The sequence below is a fragment of the Solanum pennellii genome, chromosome 11 (assembly GCF_001406875.1).
Source record: "Solanum pennellii chromosome 11, SPENNV200".
NCBI classification, from domain to species: Eukaryota; Viridiplantae; Streptophyta; class Magnoliopsida; order Solanales; family Solanaceae; genus Solanum; species Solanum pennellii.
Genome location: NC_028647.1, coordinates 44,991,653 through 45,009,861, shown reverse-complemented (window position 1 = coordinate 45,009,861; position 18,209 = coordinate 44,991,653). Strand labels below are relative to the sequence as shown.

The 18,209-nt window shown below is 34.5% G+C and overlaps 1 pseudogene; it reads left to right on the top strand.

Moving 5' to 3' along the window:
• The first annotated feature begins 12,703 nt into the window (after positions 1–12,703).
• Positions 12,704–18,209, top strand: part of LOC114074745 — a 10,208-nt pseudogene continuing 4,702 nt past the window's right edge.

The window sequence follows — 18,209 nt, the reverse complement described above, 5'->3', positions numbered from 1 at the left end:
ACAAAGACTTGAAGAAGAGATGGCGATCAAGTTCCTTCTCTTGAATAAGATATGAATCATGAGCAAGCCCCGATTAATCCTCCTCCTTTGACGGATGAAAACATGAAGACCGCTCTATTTCCAATGGCCCAAGCCATAAGTACTCAAGCCCAAGCCATGACGGCCCAAGAAAATCGGGAGGTTATAACTCGAGCTGATCAACAAGTTGCTACCATGGCCTATCATCTAAGGGATTTCACTAGGATTAACCTTCCTACTTTTTATGGGTCCAAGGTTGAAGAAGACTCCCTAGAGTTCATCGATGAAATTTATAAGATCATCTACGCTATTGGGTTGTATACTAGTGAGAGGGCCAAGTTTTGCACCTATCAACTCAAGGATATGGCTCAAGCATGGTAAGTCCAATGGAGGGACAATAGGCCTTTAAGATGTGGACCCGTGACTTGGAAAGTGTTCAAGAAGGCTTTTCTTGATCGGTTCATTCCTAAGGAGAAGAGGGAAGCTAAAGTTGTGGAGTTCATCAACCTTCGCCTAGGAGGTATGAGTGTTCATGAATACTCCTTCAAATACACTAAATTGTCAATATATGCTCCTTTTTTGGTTTTCGATCATAGAGATGAAATGAGTCATTTTGTGACGGTGGTGTCACATGATTTGCAAGAGGAGTGTAATTAAGTTATGCTAAATGAAAACATAAAAATTTATCGTCTTATGGTCCATTCCCAACATGTAGAAGAGGCAAGGCTAAGAGGAAGAGTAGAAATGCTAAGAGGTCAAGATCTTTTGATGGAGGTTCTTCAAAGGGAAGACTTGAGATACAAGACAAGACTAGGTTCAAGAATTCGGTTTCTAATCAAATTCCTTATAAGTTTCCTTAGTCTAGGGATTATTGGGTATCTAAAACTAAGCTTAAAAAGGGAAAGGGTACTAGTTCACCAACCAAAAATCAGACTTGTGGAAAGTGTGGCAAGAAGCACTATAATAATTGTCTTAAGGGGACAGATATTTGTTTTGGTTGTGGTAAAAGCGGGCACAAGGTTAGGGATTTCCCCAATGTGAGGGGTCAAGACAAGGGTTGTGGTCAATCTCAAGCAAGTGTTTCAAATGGGCTCCAAAGAAGAATCTTTTCTATCCTCTCTGCTCTAGGGGTGAGCAAGAGACTTCTCCTGACATGATGACTGGTATGTTGAAACTCTTCTCTATTAATGTTATGCTTACTTGATACCGGTGCTACTTTATCATTTGTTACCCCTCTAGTAGCTAAAAAGTTTGACATTTTGTCCAATATATTGCATGACCCTTTTATAGTGTCTACCCCGGTGGGTGAGTCAGTTGTTGCAGAAAGGGTGTATAGAAATTGTCCTATAATGTTTCCCAATAGAGTTTATTATTTGAAATGGTAGTACTTGATATTCTAGATTCTTATGTCATTTTGGGTATTGATTTGTTGCATGCTAGTTTTGCCTCTATAGATTGTAGAACGGGGGTGGTGAAGTTTAACTTTCCAAATGAGCCCGTTTTAGAGTGGAAGGGGGGAAATTCTATCCCAAGAGGTCATATCATCTCTTATTTGAAAGCATGCAAAATGATCACTAAAGGGTGTTTATACCAAATAGTAACAGTCCAAGACTTAGACTTTGGAATTCCTCCCATTGAGTTGGTTCCCATAGTGAGTGAGTTTTTGGAGATCTTTCTTAATGATCTTCTCTGTTTCCTCCCAAACGGGAAATTGATTTTGGTATCAACTTGTTACCCGATATAAATCCCATTTCAATTCCTCTTTATCAGATGGCTCCAGCTGAATTAAGGAGTTGAAGGCTCAAATCAAATATTTACTAGACAAGGGCTTCATCAGACCTAGTATTTCACCATGGGGTGCACTAGTGGTGTTCATAAAGAAGAAAGATGGTTCTTTCAGAATGTGCATTGACTATAGATAGTTGAACAAGGTCACAATCAAGAATAAGTATCCCATCGCCAGGATGGATGAATTGTTTGACCAACTTTAGGGTGCTAGTCACTTCTCAAAAATAGACCTCAGATCGGGTTATTATCAGCTTAGAGTTAGAGATAGTTACATTCCGAAAATAGACTTCAGAACTCAGTATGGGCTTTACGAATTTGTAGTTATGTCGTTTGGACTAACTTTTACCCCTACACCTTTCATGGATTTGATAAACAAAGTGCTCAAGCAGTACTTGGACTTGTTCGTTATTGTCTTTATTGATGATATCCTCATTTACTCTAGGAATGAGAAAGAACATGCGAGTCATTTGAGAATTGTTCTAGAGACTCTCAAGGATGGCAGTCATTTGCTAAGTTTGTCAAATGTAAGTTCTGGTTGCAATCTGTTGCTTTCTTTGGCCACATATTTTATAGAAAAGGGATTCGAGTGGATTCACAGAAGATAAAAGAAGTGAAACAATGGCCCAGACCTACCTCTGTTACAAATATATGATGTTTCTTAGGTCTAGCGGGTTATTGTAGAAGGTTCGTGGAAGGATTCTCATCCATACCTCACCATTGACTAGGTTGACTTAGAAGATGGTCAAATTTCAGCAGTCAGATGATTGTCAAAAAAACTTTGCAGAATTGAAAAATAGATTAACTATAACTCTGTCTTGACTCTACAGAGGGTTCAGATGGTTATATGATCTATTGTGATGAATCCAGAAGTGGCCTAGGTTGTGTGTTGATGCTGCAAGATAAGGTTATAGCTTATGCTTCTAGACAGTTAAGGTGCATGTGAAGTACTATCCAACTCATAACCTCGAGCTTGCAGCAGTGGTGTTTGCACTCAAGATATGGAACATTACTTGTATGGTGTTTATATAGATGCGTTCACTGGCCATAAGAGCCTTCAGTATGTGTTCACCCAGAAAGAGTTGAATTTTCGCAAGAGAAGATTGCTAGCGTTCCTTAAGGATTATGATATGGGTGTGCATTATCATCCTGGTAAGGCGAATGTAGTAGCGGGTGCTCTTAGAAGATTATATATGGGTAGTGTAGCCCATGTTGAGGAAGAAACGAAGAAGCTAGTGAAGGATGTTCACAGGCTTTCTCGCTTAAGAGTTCTCCCTATGAGCATATCAGACAATGGTGTAACACTTCAGAATGGGGAAGAATATTCGTAGGTAGTGGAGGTTAAGGAAAAACAAGACAGTGATCCAATCTTGCTTGAACTTAAGGTTGTAGTCCACAATCAGAGAGTGGAGGTTTTCTCCCTAGGGGCAGATGGTGTACTTGCTACAATGGTAGATTGTGTGTTCCGGATGTAGGTGACTTGAGAAAGCATATCCTTGCAGAATCCCATAACTCCAGATATTATATGCATCCTGGTGCCACTAAGATGTACCGCGATCTACGAGTATCCAATGGATGGAATAGCAAGATGAGGGATATAGAAGACTTTGTGAGTAAGTGCCCGTATTGCCAGCAAGTCAAAGTAGAACATCAGAAACTAGGAGGTGTGACTCAAGAGATTGATATTCCTACATGGAAGTGGGATGCGATCAATATGGATTTCATCACAGGGTTACCTCGTACACGCAGACAGCATGACTCCATTTGGGTGATAGTTGATACGATGATAAAGTCTTCTAGATTTTTAGCGGTCAACACTACAGATTCGGTAGAGGACTATTCCAAGCTTTACATTAATGAAATTTTGAGGTTGCATGCGGTTCATTTGTCTATCATCTCAAATAGAGTTCCTCAGTTTACTTCTCATTTCTGGGAGTCATTTAGAAGGGTCTTGGTACTAAATCTAACCTTAGCACAACATATCATCCAAAGACGGATATGTTGAGAGCTTGTGTGATCGATTTCAAAGGTAGTTGGGATGATCACCTTCTTTTTTTGAGTTTTCCTTCAACAATAGTTACCATTCCACCATTCAGATGACCCTTTATAACGCTTTGTATGGGCGTACACGCAGATCTCCTGTTGGTTGGTCTGAAGTAGGTGAAGCAACTTTGATAGGGACAGATTAAGTCCTTCATGCTATGGAGTTAGTGCAACTTATTAGAGATAGACTTATGACGGCCTAGAGTCGTCACAAATCTTATGCAGATGTAAGGACCAGGGAATTAGAGTTCCAAGTTGATGATTGGGTTTTTTCTTAAAGTCTCACCTATGAAAGGGGTGATGAGATTTCGCAAGAAAGGAAAGCTCAATCCTATAAAGGTAGGCCCTTACAAGATCATGAAAAGGATCATCAAGGTGGCATATGATATAGAGTTGCAAGCAGACTTAGCCGCAGTGCATTCGGTATTCTACATCTCGTTCTTGAAGAAGTGTGTGGGTGTCCCAGCCTCTATAGTGCCTTTAGAGAGTGTGGCGGTGAAAGATAGTCTATCTTATGAGGATATACCAGTTGAGATTCTTGACCATCAAGTTAGAACGTTGAGAAACAAAGAAGTCGCTTCAGTCAATGTTTTGTGGAGGAGTCAGTCCGTAAAAGGAGATACTTGGGAAGTAGAAGCATCCATGAAAGCCAAGTATCCTCACCTCTTTCCTTTCGTGTCCATTACATCTTGAGGTAATAGTTCCTCTTCAGTTTTCCAGTCATTCATGCGTGAATTAAGCCTTAGAATCATTTTCCCTTAGTTTTTATTTGCATTTTCAGCTTAGGTTCATGTTCTCGGAACTCAATTCAGTCAGAAAGTCAGTTCTAAGTGTTTTGTAGTAGGGGTGCAACTCTCTCCCTCTATTCCATCTAGTTTAGTCTTCATTCGAGGAAGAATGTTCCAAAGGGGGAAATAATGTAACACCCCGTATCCAAAATAGACTAAATTCAACTTTTCAGAAAAAACTGCAGGTGCAATCAACGGTTACCATCGACGGACTGTAGCCTGACCCACGGCCCGTCCTGCACATTCATCGATTGAGTCAGAAACCCCTAAAATCTCAGCCCTAAAAAATCTGACGAATGACCTACATCCGTATATATGACTACGATCCGTAGTCTCTGTCCATCGATCAACACCCCATTTACCCATTCTCTGATACGAACGATGATTCACCAGCACGGACCGTCGTTCGATCTACGTTCCGTAGGTCTGACTGTAGATGTGAATTAGCAGACAATTAGGGGGGAAATGCAGTTGGGTTAACTTTACTTGATCATAACTCTTAGCACACAATAAATTAGGTGTCCCATGACATACCAACAGATATATAATTAAATTATCTTTCCATATTCACAGACCTTTATAAAATCAGAACTCCAACTAAAAATTTATGCCAATTTTAGTAAAGGTCTGTCGAACAGACCCAAGCTATGGATCCAAACAATGGACTGTCGATTGAATGATGGCCCGTCAGTCCAAGTCGTCATTTGGTCCGATAGCAATTAACATCAGGGGTCTTTTTGTCTTTTCCAACTTTGTTTAAACCCTAAGATACGTTGTTTTGACCCTAAATCATTAGATTTTAGTAAGGTTAAGCCTAGAAACATAACAAAACTTACATAAGTCAACTCAATTAATCAAAATTTAGAAAATTAGAAGCAAGAAAGGCGAAAAAAGAAAAGAACCGTAGTTCAAGAATGCAACAAGGTTCCAAGAATTCCTGCCCCGGAATCTAAATACTTATCCGTGAATTTCATCACAGGTATGTGGAATTTCACCGGTGGGTTCCTTTCAACTATTGAGTCCCTGATTTTGAGTCAATTCTTGATTCTTTTATCATGATAAAACCTATGGTTTCTAGAACTTCATGAATTAGTTAAATATATGTTCCACATCAGATTGTAAAGTTATAATTCAATTTATTGCATGAATTCAGAACCCTAACTATGTATTTTTTTAGTTCTTGAATTACACATGCTAGGTTAGATATTTCAGTTATTCAGTTATGCATGCCTCAGTTATTAATGCATCATTATCAAATTAAATGTTGCATTCTTACTTTGCATGTTCAGTTTTTATGTATCTACTCTTTACAGAAATTCAGACATTATCAGTTAACTACCTAAATCAATGGGAGTAGCATAATACTGATTTGCACTAGGGTTTAGCGTACCCAAATACTCCCAGACCTACTAGCCAAGTAGGTTGTAATCATATCTGTGGGCATCAGTTTAGTGATCACGCTAGCATGTCTTTATACCTTTGGCAAGGTATATTGGGTCCTCTTGATAGGGCGTATACATCGGACTCCACATTTAGCTCATGTGGTTTTATTCTCGGTTATTAAAAGCTCCTACAGTTCAGTCAGACTCTCTTGCATTGACTTTATTTACAGATCAGTTCGTATTCAATTTCAATATATTATAAATTTTATCATTGCATCCAGTTAGCATAGAATTCAGTACATCATATTCAGATTATTATACTTGCTTTTCTACTTGTTCAGTTATGTCTCATTTCAGCATTATTCTATTCTACATGCTTAGTACCTTCAAGTACTGACGCATACATGCACTACATTTTCTCGTGATGTATGTTCAGGTTCTCAGCATCCAGATTGAGCTTAGATCCATTTTTGATCTTCAGTTCAACAGTTTCAGTTGTGACTCCTCATTCTCCGAGGACAATAGTCATGAGTTCTTTTCAGTATTTATTCATTTAGTTTCGGTTATTTCTAGACTTAGGTGGGGTATGTCCCAGCATTTCTTGTCAATTTAGAGGCTATTTTATGACATAGTTAGTTTAAGCTTACTATTGAGTTAATAATTTCTTTGTATTAAACTCATCAGTATTTCATTTATCCTAGTTATAGAATATGGGTATTCCCCATATTTTATGTTTAAATTATGATTTATCTTTCACATTCAGTTTATTTTCTTTAGTATGCTCATGATCATGCCAGCAGGGTTAGTTTGGGATCACTTGTGGTTCTAGGTTCCGTGTTCGCGTCTCGGGGGTAGTTCGGGGCGTGACAAAAGATAGAGCCGGTGTGTCTACATCTCACAACTTTAATGAAAATCAAAATAAAGGTTTAAATGAAAACCAGTCTCTTAGATTTATGGACTCGTCTACTAGATTAAATGTAGAGTTTTGTTTTGATTCTGATTCACTCTATGATGTTGATGAAATATTTATAATTTGAGTGACTCCGATGAATTGCTTTAAGCTAGAAAATCTAACATTCAAGAACAAGCTAAAGATATAATTAATAGGGTAAATTTATATGAGAAACCATCTGGCCCTATAGGTATAGACAATGGTTTTGAAGACATTTATGAGTGCAAAAGGGAAGATGGAGACGTTGAGCTTGCAACACTAGCTTTCTTCCTAGAACTTGAGAAAGATAATGTGAAAGTTTCCTTTTGAGTTCAATTATCTCTGTGGGAAAAAATACAAGGTGTGTGATCTTCTTCTCTTGAAATGTCGAAACCATTTTAACCTCACTTCTCTCATGTTATTCACCACGAAAGTGTTGTTGAATAATATAAATTAACAGCATTTTGGTACAGTAACTTATTTTTTAGTGTAGGACCAGAAAACTAAAAAGTCTTCTTTACTTTTTAAAATCTTTAAATTCTACCTTTCTTACTAGAACTTGGGACAAGCTCTTGGTATAACTTAGTAACTGAAACCTAGAGAAACAGGAGAGAATGGGAGACTTTAACTTGGAACCCTAGCTTTCTTCCTAGAACTTGAGAGAGAATTAGAGGGGATGAACTTAGATGTGAATTGGTGATTTGAGAGAATGAGAGCGTTAGGTGGTTAAGGGATTGAAAGATAGCTATAGGTCTTAGAATTAGATCAAATGATGTCGCATAGACATTGATTACACACAAAAGACCTAAATACCTTAAAGAATTAACTAGCGAATGTGATCTATGATTCGGACCTAGGGTATGTACACCTTTCTATGGATCTTACTGTTTAACCGTAGATCCAACTTCAGAAATTCATCCACTTTTCATCCATCCATTCTACGATTTGTCCAATTTCTTACGCCTTAAAGAAGTAACATATAGAACCCAATTTCAAGCATGAAATTCGCTAATCCTAGAATCCTTCTATGGAACCCATATATAACCCACATGATGGAATACATCCCGCCCTATGCATTTGTAGGTCCAATATCAGAGTCTCAACATTTCTAAAACTCAACTCAACTACTTTCTTTATATGACCCATAGTACTTCTTATAGTCTATAGCTAAGACTCACATTTCCTAACAAGGATAAACATTTGAACTCTTCCTTTTCAATTCAACTTATAAATATCTTAAATGTTACACTAATGATAATGTTTCATGTCATATCACTAGTTATTCTTCTAATTATCGATCAGTTTGACCCTTCTTTGATCAATTGTGAAAAGGTTTTTGTTGTTTGTAAAATTAAAGCTTCACCAAATCCTAGGGTAAAATATCCTAAATAGCTAATAAACAAGCTAGTTGTGTTGTTGATTCCTATTCTTCAATTATTGATTCTCTTTAATTTGCTGCCAATCTTTACCAGCATCTCACAGTTATGATAGTAAAATTTTGTGGCATGTTAAATTAGGACATCTGCCTTTTGTAAAATGAAGAGTATCTCTACTAGACAACCTTTCACTTCTATCACATGTCTTATGGAAAGACAAACCAGTATACCTTTCTAGGGAATTACTAATATTACCAACAAAAATTTTGAACTGCTACAAATTGACCTATGGGGATCATTCCACATATCCACTTATGATGATTAAAATTATTTCTTGACAATGATGGATTAACAATAGTAGATCGACTTTGGCACATTACATCATATGCAAAAGTAATGCACTGCAAGTTATGGAAGCCTTCATATCTCTAAAAGAAGACCAATTTCAAACCAAAGATCAAACTTTAGAAAATTTCTTGAAAACAACAAATGTACTTCTTTTCCAATCAATTGCGTATGAGATATTGGATGCCTTCATTCCTCCATTTCATTTTTTGGGAAACTTACATAAATATACTTCAATAAAAAAATATTTATCATTTATAGCAATAATATTTTTTTCACTTGATCAGTTTTAATTCATTTATAATACAAGTTTAATACATATTACAAAGAACAATTCATTATTCACATACAATACAAGTTTTAATGATGAATAATACATTAATCACACATTTTCAATACACTTATAATACAATGTGCCAAATTTTTACCAAACAAACATAATATATTTCAAAAAACAATTATAATACATACATATTGCATGGATAATTCACTTTTAATTCAAATTGCAGATTTAACAAAATATTGGTATAAATGGTAATAGATTTAAAGTATCGCTAAAATCAGTAATTATTTATTAAGATTTACCAATTTTTAATACACTTACAATACAATGTGCCAAATTTTTACCAAACAAACATAATATATTTCAAAAAACAATTATAATACATACATATTGCATGGATAATTCACTTTTAATTCAAATTGCAGATTTAACAAAATATTGATATAAATGGAAATAGATTTAAAGTATCGCTAAAATCAGTAATTATTTATTAAGATTTACCAATTTATGTAAAAAGAATTCATTTTTTTCTTCGCCTCTCAGCCCCCATGTCAAATCGAGTCTCACTCTTATTTTTTTCTTTTCTTTTTCTTCTTATAGATTTTTAACTATTATTTAGACTAAAAACTTATTGGTAACAAATTTAAATATTTTTCTATGAAAATTTAAAATTTTGAAATATCATCTACTACTCATTTCAGATAAATTCAAATTAGAAATCATAATTATAAAAGAATTAATTAATTCCCCAAAAATTGAAAGAACTTAATTGAAATTGGATAAAAAGAAACTATATATAACTTCCTAATCATCTCCTTAATTTATATCATTTTCATAAAACTTCAAAACTAGAAATGATAATTTTGAAAAATCATAATTCTTCAAAAATTTAAAAAATATTAAGTGAAATTTGGATATAAAAATTAAATAATACCTATGAATCATCTTGAAATATAATTGAGTTATCATATTGTTAAAATGCAATAAACTATTTAGATAAATTTAAAATTGAAGAGAGTTGGGAGATTGAGTTGTGGTAAAAAGTGACATTTAAAGTGAGAAGTTTCAATGATGGTGAAAATGAATTTTTGAAGAAGAACGAAGAAAGAAAAAGAAAAAAAAATAACGAGAAAAATTTTAAATAATAAGAGAAACAAGAAAATGTATTTTATAGCAAAATACTTGCAAAAATGAAATTACATTCTTTTTTTTAGTTTGTTCACGCTAAGAGAGTGCATACACTCTCGATGCCAGCTGGACAAAAAGTGACGTAATAATATCAATGCAAAATTTTTAGGGGGGTAATAAGACACTTGCATAGTTTAGGTGTCTTTATAAAATTTTTAGACAACTTCAGGTGTCACTTTATGTCTTTACTCTAGTATAAATAGTGATGTAGTTGATGATTGTAATCATCTTAAGTTTCCTTAAGTAGCATATAATAAACTTGAGCATTCTCTAAAGATACTATTTTCCTTCCATATTTCCTACAAATTGGTATCAGAATAGGTTTTCATTCTTAATCTTGGTTAAGTGAAAAAATAAACATGACATCCAAAACAAATGAAGGTGTTGATTCTTCAATTGATTTTACTCCATTTTTTGATGAAACTAATTTTGAATACTAGAAGATAATAATGAGAACACATTTGAAAGTTGAAAGTTTGTAGACTATTGTTGCAAATGGATTTAAAGAGAAAGACAACCACGGTGTCTTACAACAGCAGATATGAAAAATCTTGAGGCTACGTATCGTCAAGATGCAAAAGCCTTGAGCAAAATCCAAATGGTAGTCTCAAGAGCATATTGTGCAAAAATTGCTACTTGTGAGACTGCAAATGAAGCTTGGGATTCTATGAAAACTGAAGTGTATGGTGACAAAAAGGTACGAACTATAAATCTTCAAACTCTTAGAAGAGAGTATCAAAATCTGAATATGATAGAATCTGAAAAAATAGATGAATATTGCAAAAGAGTCATGAATATTGTTAATGAAATGAGAAATCATGGTGACACAATTTCTGACCAACAAGTTGTGGAAAAAATTATAATTAGTATCACAGACTAGTATGAGTACATTGTTGCTATCACTGAGGAGATGAAAGATCTTTCCAAACTTTCTATCAAAGAGCTAGTTGGATCATTTTGTGCATACAAGAAGCAAAGGTTTTTTCGTGAAGATAAACCCAAAGAGACAAAATTATCAATCCAGAACAAATGAGAATTCTCAAAATTTTCTCAAAAAATCAACAAAAGAAGATTTACGATCCTAAAAAAAGTAGAATCATGATGATTCTTCTAAGAAGGTTTAAGAAAAAAGTGATAAAAGTACTATTTTTTTGTAAAATAAGCAAAAGGAATAATCACAATGCAAAAAAATGTTGGCACAAAGGCAAGCCTCAATGTAACTTTTGCAAAAAAATTTGCCACATTGAGAATGATTGTTGGCTCAAGCAATAGGAGCAAACAAATTTCTGTAAAAAACAGGAGGAAAATCTTTTCTTTGCTTTTCAATGTGATCTTTCAGAAAAAAGAAATGAATGGTATGTTGATAGTGGTTGTAGAAATCACATGAATGGAGATGAAAAAGTTTTTCTCTCAATTAATAACAACATCACTATTAAAGTGAGTATGGGGAATGGAGTCGTAGTTGATGGAAAAGGTAAAGATACCATTTCAATCAACATGAAAAAGAGCGGTAAGTAAATTCATGATGTTCTTTATATTCCTGACTTGAAAGAAAATTTACGTAGTGTTGGTCAACTCATGGAAAATAGTTATTCTCTTGTGTTTAAAGATAATTATTGCCATATTTATGCTATAATTGAGCCAAATCAAGTCATTGTTGAAGTAGAGATGATAAAAATAAAACTTCATTTACAATTTCATTACAATGCATTAAAAATGAAGTTGTAGATGATTCATGGATTTGCCATGAATGATTTTGTCACTTGAATTTTCATGGTTTGAAACTTCTCAAGAAAAAAGGCGTATTGAATTTTCATGGTTTGAAACTTCTCAAGCAAAAATACATGATGACAGACCTTTCTGAGATACATATTGAGAATAAGCTAGATAATACTTCTATCATATCTTTAGATGTGTCAAATCAAGAAGAGGAAGAGGAAGATGTCCTCAAGGAGGAGAAATCTCATATTAAGACGATGAAGAACCACTTCAAAGATTAATAAAAAAAATGTAGTGAAATTTATCAAAGATGTAACTTTGTCGGTTTTAAGAAAGAAAATAATGAGGAGGCAATAAATCATGATATTTGAAAGAAAGCCTTGATAGGGAAAATTCGAAAGATTGAGAAAAATAACACATGGGAGTGTGTGAGTGTACCCGAAGACAGAGAAGTTGTAAGCCTAAAGTGGATTTGCAAAACCAAACAAAAGAAGAAAAAAAGATATTCAAAAACACAATAGAAAGGTGAAATTCAGTTGCAATTATTGCCAAACTGGAGAACAACTTGCTGACATCTTCACCACAACACTTCCATGTGAAAGGTTTTGCCATCATTGAGAAGGCATTGGAGGTTCCAAGCAAATGGATTGACGGGGAGTGTTGGAATTAATGCATTCACTTCACACCTTGGTGTTTAGTATTTCAATATTGTCTCTTAGTTTCTCAAAAAGTCTTTTAGGATTTTTTAATACATGTATCTAGTAATTTGTGATACATTTATCTATTTTTTTTTAATTGTGCAAGACTTTTTGTTTTCTATTTTGAGTAGTATAAATAGTGATGTAGTTGATGACTGTAATCATCTCAAGTGGACTTAAGTATCCTATGATAAACTTAAGCATTCTCTAAATATACTATTTTCCTTCCATATTTTCTATAGTTGTAACAACTTCTCCCCAAAAGTAATATGGTAGACCCTTTGCTTTCGGCGAGCTTCTAGCCATTTCCACTACCGCCCAATTCTTTCGTTTGCCCACGACATTTTGTTCTTGTGTATATGGGGATTTAAGTTCCCTGCAAATTCCATTCTTATCACAAAATACATTATATTCTTTAGACAATAATTCACAACCTCTATCGGTATGGAGTGATTTTATCTTCCTCCACGTTGATTCTCTACTAATGCTTTAAACTTCTTGAAATTCTCAAAGGCTTCTAATTTGAACTTCGAGAAATAAAACCAGATAAAACGAATATAATCATCAGTAAACATAACAAAATATCGACTTTCACCCAGGGATTTCATTTTCTTGGCCCTGTTAGGACCGAAAATAAGCAGGTGTAAATGCGGAAGCTAGCAAAGCAAACCTCGAAAGATCACGAGTAAGAAGACAACGAGAAATATACCAAAAGACACAAAGATTTAACGTGGTTCGGTCAATCGTCCTACGTCCACAAAGGAGATGAGCAATCCACTATAAATATGAGAGTACAAAATACAGAGGGAAACAACCTCAACCAATTCACTCGGAATACATGGGAGGTTCACACAAGTGATAATGTATCAAGCTTGTGACCCATAAATTCTCCCTCTAACCAAAACTCTCAAAGCCCTTAAGACTACATTGTGAATGCTGATTAAGTTAGAAGGAACATTCCTCTATTTATAGAACCCTAAACCTTTTCCTACAAGAAAAAGATTAGTCAATCCAAAACCTTTTCCTAAGAGGAAAACCTATTTATGGTAAGAAATCAGGGCAAATAAAACCCAACAAATCTACCCCTTGGCCTGAATTTCTGACAAAATAAATTTGTCCACCTTCTTCACTTAATCTTCAACAACTTGTTTCTCGTCTCCATAATCTCATTTGCAAAATTTATGTCTCAACACAGAGAACCTCTCTGAAACAATTTCTCCAACAAAATCTTCATTACTGTTAAAATGGTTGCAGCTAGAACTACACCCACCAAGATGAACACCTCTTTCTAACCTGGTTCAATCATCGATTATCGAACCACTGAACCTGACTCCGTTATTGAATCTGGCTATGATACCACTTTTTAGGATCGAAAATAAGCAGGTGTGAATGAGGAAGCTAGCAAAGCAAACCTCGAAAGACCACGAGTAAGAAGACAACGAGAAATATACCAAAAGACACAAAGATTTAACGTGGTTCGGTCAATCGACCTACGTCCACAAAGGAGATGAGCAATCCACTATAAATATGAGAGTACAAAATACAGAGGGAAAGAACCTGAACCAATTCACTCGGAATACATGGGAGGTTCACACAAGTGATAACGTATCAAGCTTGTGACCCATAAATTCTCCCTCTAACCAAAACTCTCAAGGCCCTTAAGACTACATTGTGAATGTTGATTAAGTTAGAAGGAACATTCCTCTATTTATAGAACCCTAAACCTTTTCCTACAATAAAAGGATTAGTAAATCCAAAACCTTTTCCTAAGAGGAAAACCTATTTATGGTAAGAAATCAGGTCAAATAAAACCCAACAGGCCCACACAACTCATCATGCACAAGTTCAAGACAAGGTGTATCCCTCCATGATTTTCCTACCGCAAATGATTTCCTAGTTTCCTTCCCATAAATTCATCCTTCACACAATTCAAGTTCATTGATTTTTAGAAAGCAAATAACCATATCTTTTTGAACCAAAGTTTCAACCGATTAACATTCAAGTGTCCATAACGTAAGTGCCACATATTAGTCTCATTCTTTCCTTAACAACTAAGGCAATATTTTCAACACTTAAAATATCAAGGGAATACATTTTATTTTTAGTCATAGATACATGAGATATGGTGCCTCCATATTTCTTATCTTTAGTATCACATGCTTGATCACCAAACACAACTGAGTACCCACTAGTTATTAATTGGCCAGCACTTAACAAGTTATAATCCAAAGTGGGAACATATTGCACGTCATATAAATGTTTCAGATAACCTTGGGCAAATTTAATCTCAAAAATACCTTTCCCTTGAACGTGCACTTGTTTGTCATCTCCTAGTCGCACCTCGCTTTTCCATGACTCATCAAGATCTCTAAATAGAGACTTCAAAGTTGACATGTGATGGGAACATCGGCTATCAATGAACCACATAACATTCACACTTTCAGTTTGTTGGGGAATGAGTCATAAAAAACTTACTTTCTTCTTCCATACTTTGAATTAATTTAGCTTCCTTCTGCTCGTCTTTCAGCTTTGTCCAACAATCAACTTCTTTATGGCCGAATTTCTTGCAGGACCGATATTGAATTGTGCTCTTATATTGAATTGAATCACCAACCTAGTTTCTACCTTTGCCACCACAATGACCTCGTCCACGAATATTGCCTGATGTGTCTCCTACTAGACGAGTTTTTTGTTTTTCCCTTGTAATAGATCTCACCCTTTACCTGGAATGCGTTCTCTTGAACTTTCTCACAGGACCTATTTAGCCTATCATTATGAGCTAGCAAGGAACTCATTAATTTATGAAAAGAATAAGTAGAAGGGTCCTTAGATTCCTCTATTGCAGTAACAACATGTTCAAATTTGGTGGTTAAGCTTCTCAATACTTTAGACACAACAATTTGACTATCATATTTTTCACCATAGAACATCATTCTATTAACACTAGCAGATATTCTTGACAAATAATCTTGCACATATTCATTTTTGTTCATGAACACTATTTCAAAATGACGTCGGAGAGTTTGTAATTCGACAGCAATTACCTTGTCATCACCGATGTACTCTTATTTCAGGATCTCCCATGCCTGATTCGAGGTTTTCCAAGTTGATTTTTAAGGTAAAAGGTCATCATGAAGAGATGTCTGGATCATGAAAGGATCTTTCGATCTCTTTTTCGATGTTCTCTCAATTGGTTTGCATTTCCTTCCGAAATTCCAGTCTCAACTACATCCCATAATTCTTGAGACTTGAAAAAAGTCTTTTTCTTAAGACTACAAAACTGATAATTCCCCCCTCTGAAAATTGGAATCATGGGCTGAGATGATTCTGCTGTACCATTCCCTGTCATGGAATTTTTCTACCTTCTTCAAGAAAATCTCACAATTTAACTCTTTTTTTTCTTACTTTACCAATCCCTGCTTGAGGAAAGAATGGATTCTAACCTTGATTTAAGCCTCTGATACCACAATTGTTGGTACAGGAGGTAAATAAAGATAATACAAGTAGAAGAAAATCAGAGAGAAACTTGACTATTCCTTATATCTCAGAAAACTAGCGTACGAGATTATAAATAACACTTGTAAAACAACAAACTAAGAGTGAAAGTAGGACACTATCCCATGACCTTCTAATCGACTAACTCCAACTAAATTAGGACACTAACACTGATAAATTAAATATGTAAAAGTCTCCTAAAAGATATTGACAATAACCTAGTGACTTTTGAATCAGTCAAATAACACATGGTCAATAAAGTTGTACAACAACTTTTTTGAGTTGGATTATCCAACCCAAAGGATATCAGATCAACAAACACAATGTAAAGTATGCGACCTATTTTAAAATTTGTTTGAATCAACTAATTCAAACAACTTCAAATAATAATTACTACAATTAGAAGGGTTGCAAACAAGGGGAGCTCACAATTTAGGAAATATTTCAGGGTTGTAGCATACAACGATTTCAAACATAATGACAACTTATCCTAGAATTTGACAGATAAACCTCATTATTGATTCACAAAGTTGATTTTACGGTCATGATCTCTCGGATTCTAATCTTTTACAACCAATAACAATCTAAGTATTTCGTTGTGTGGGGATAGAGATAAACCAATAGCGGAACATTAAGCTATCATCTTGCCTATGACTCAAACGAGGCAATAGGCATAATCTTATCCTTTATACGAAATACTCTAAATTTTATCCTAGAATGAACACGCTTCTCATATTCTTTGGTCTATCACTCTATTCGTCTACCGAGTTCAAAAGCAGACAATAGGTTTAATTTAATGGTGATCAAATATAAAAATAGCTAAACAAGAATTCAAGCATAAATCACTAGAAAATCCATCTCGTGATAGAAATAAATATTATTACATGCCATTAATCGTAGAAACAACCCTGTAATAATGAAATTAACTTCTCGTAGTTTTAATCATCATCAAATAATGTTCAAGGGTCATAAAGTTTTTACCAAAATGAAAGACTATAAGAAAAGCCCTAGAGATAGTCAGCAAAATCGCCTAAATTGTATTCTCCCGTTATTCAAAAATAAAATGATAATAAAATAACATGGTTGAGATATATATAGTCCAAAATAAAAAACACGGGGTGAGAATCTGGCGTCCAGGTACGCAAGTCCATCGCTGCAAATTGTGAACAAATTGATCCACTCTGCGACGCGCACTCCGCTCCACTATTAAGCTAAAAAAAATTTCACATGATGGTTCCAACTCCGCGATGTGCAATTTTTCCCTCACAGTGTATATTTCCTGTTTTTTGGTCATTCTTCTTAACAACTTTGACTTCCATTCTCCGACATTTTGCATGGTGTCCTTTTTCCTTGCTTTTCACCCTGAAACATCTAATCATATTGATTAGAGGAGACACAATCAATGGACTCTAAAATTTCAGTTCCAATTAGAAATTTGCAGAGTTAGGTGTATACATAGAATAAATTTGTTATTACCCTATGATCGTTTACCACCTTGTGTTTTGATAGCCAACAACTATTGAAGACCATTTTATATGAATGTGAACCTGATTCTTCTAGCGAAGCAATCTTGAATCCTTCTTGACAAATGACAATGACACAATAATTTGAAGCCTTGTGCACAAATGACCGAAGAGAAAAATGTTATTGGATATAAGTGGGTGTACGAAATTAAGCACAAAGAATATGGGAGTGTAGTAAGTATCAAAGTTAGATTTGTTTTAAAATGATATACTCAATAGGCTCGTAATATAGATTATACAGATACATTCTCTCCTATAACCAAGATGACTCTTGTTATGATTCAAAATAATAATTATCAAAATGTGAAAAATAATGTTTTTGTGTGTGTATCAAGTGGATTTGCAAATCTTATTTGAACTTTGATCACTCAGTTAACATTCTTATCTTTAATAAAATATACTATGACATTAATTATGTAGAATTGATTAATTAGTTCTCTTGTTTATCTTTACTCAGTTTCCATTCATTAATTAAAAACTTCCGGCTAAATATTATAGTTTAAATTAATGCTGGATTTTATACATCTTTCGTCCATTTTTATCATTATATTAAAAGTATTTTTTCATTGTTCAATTAAATAATTAAGAGATAATATATATATATATATATATATATATATATTATATTTAATTTT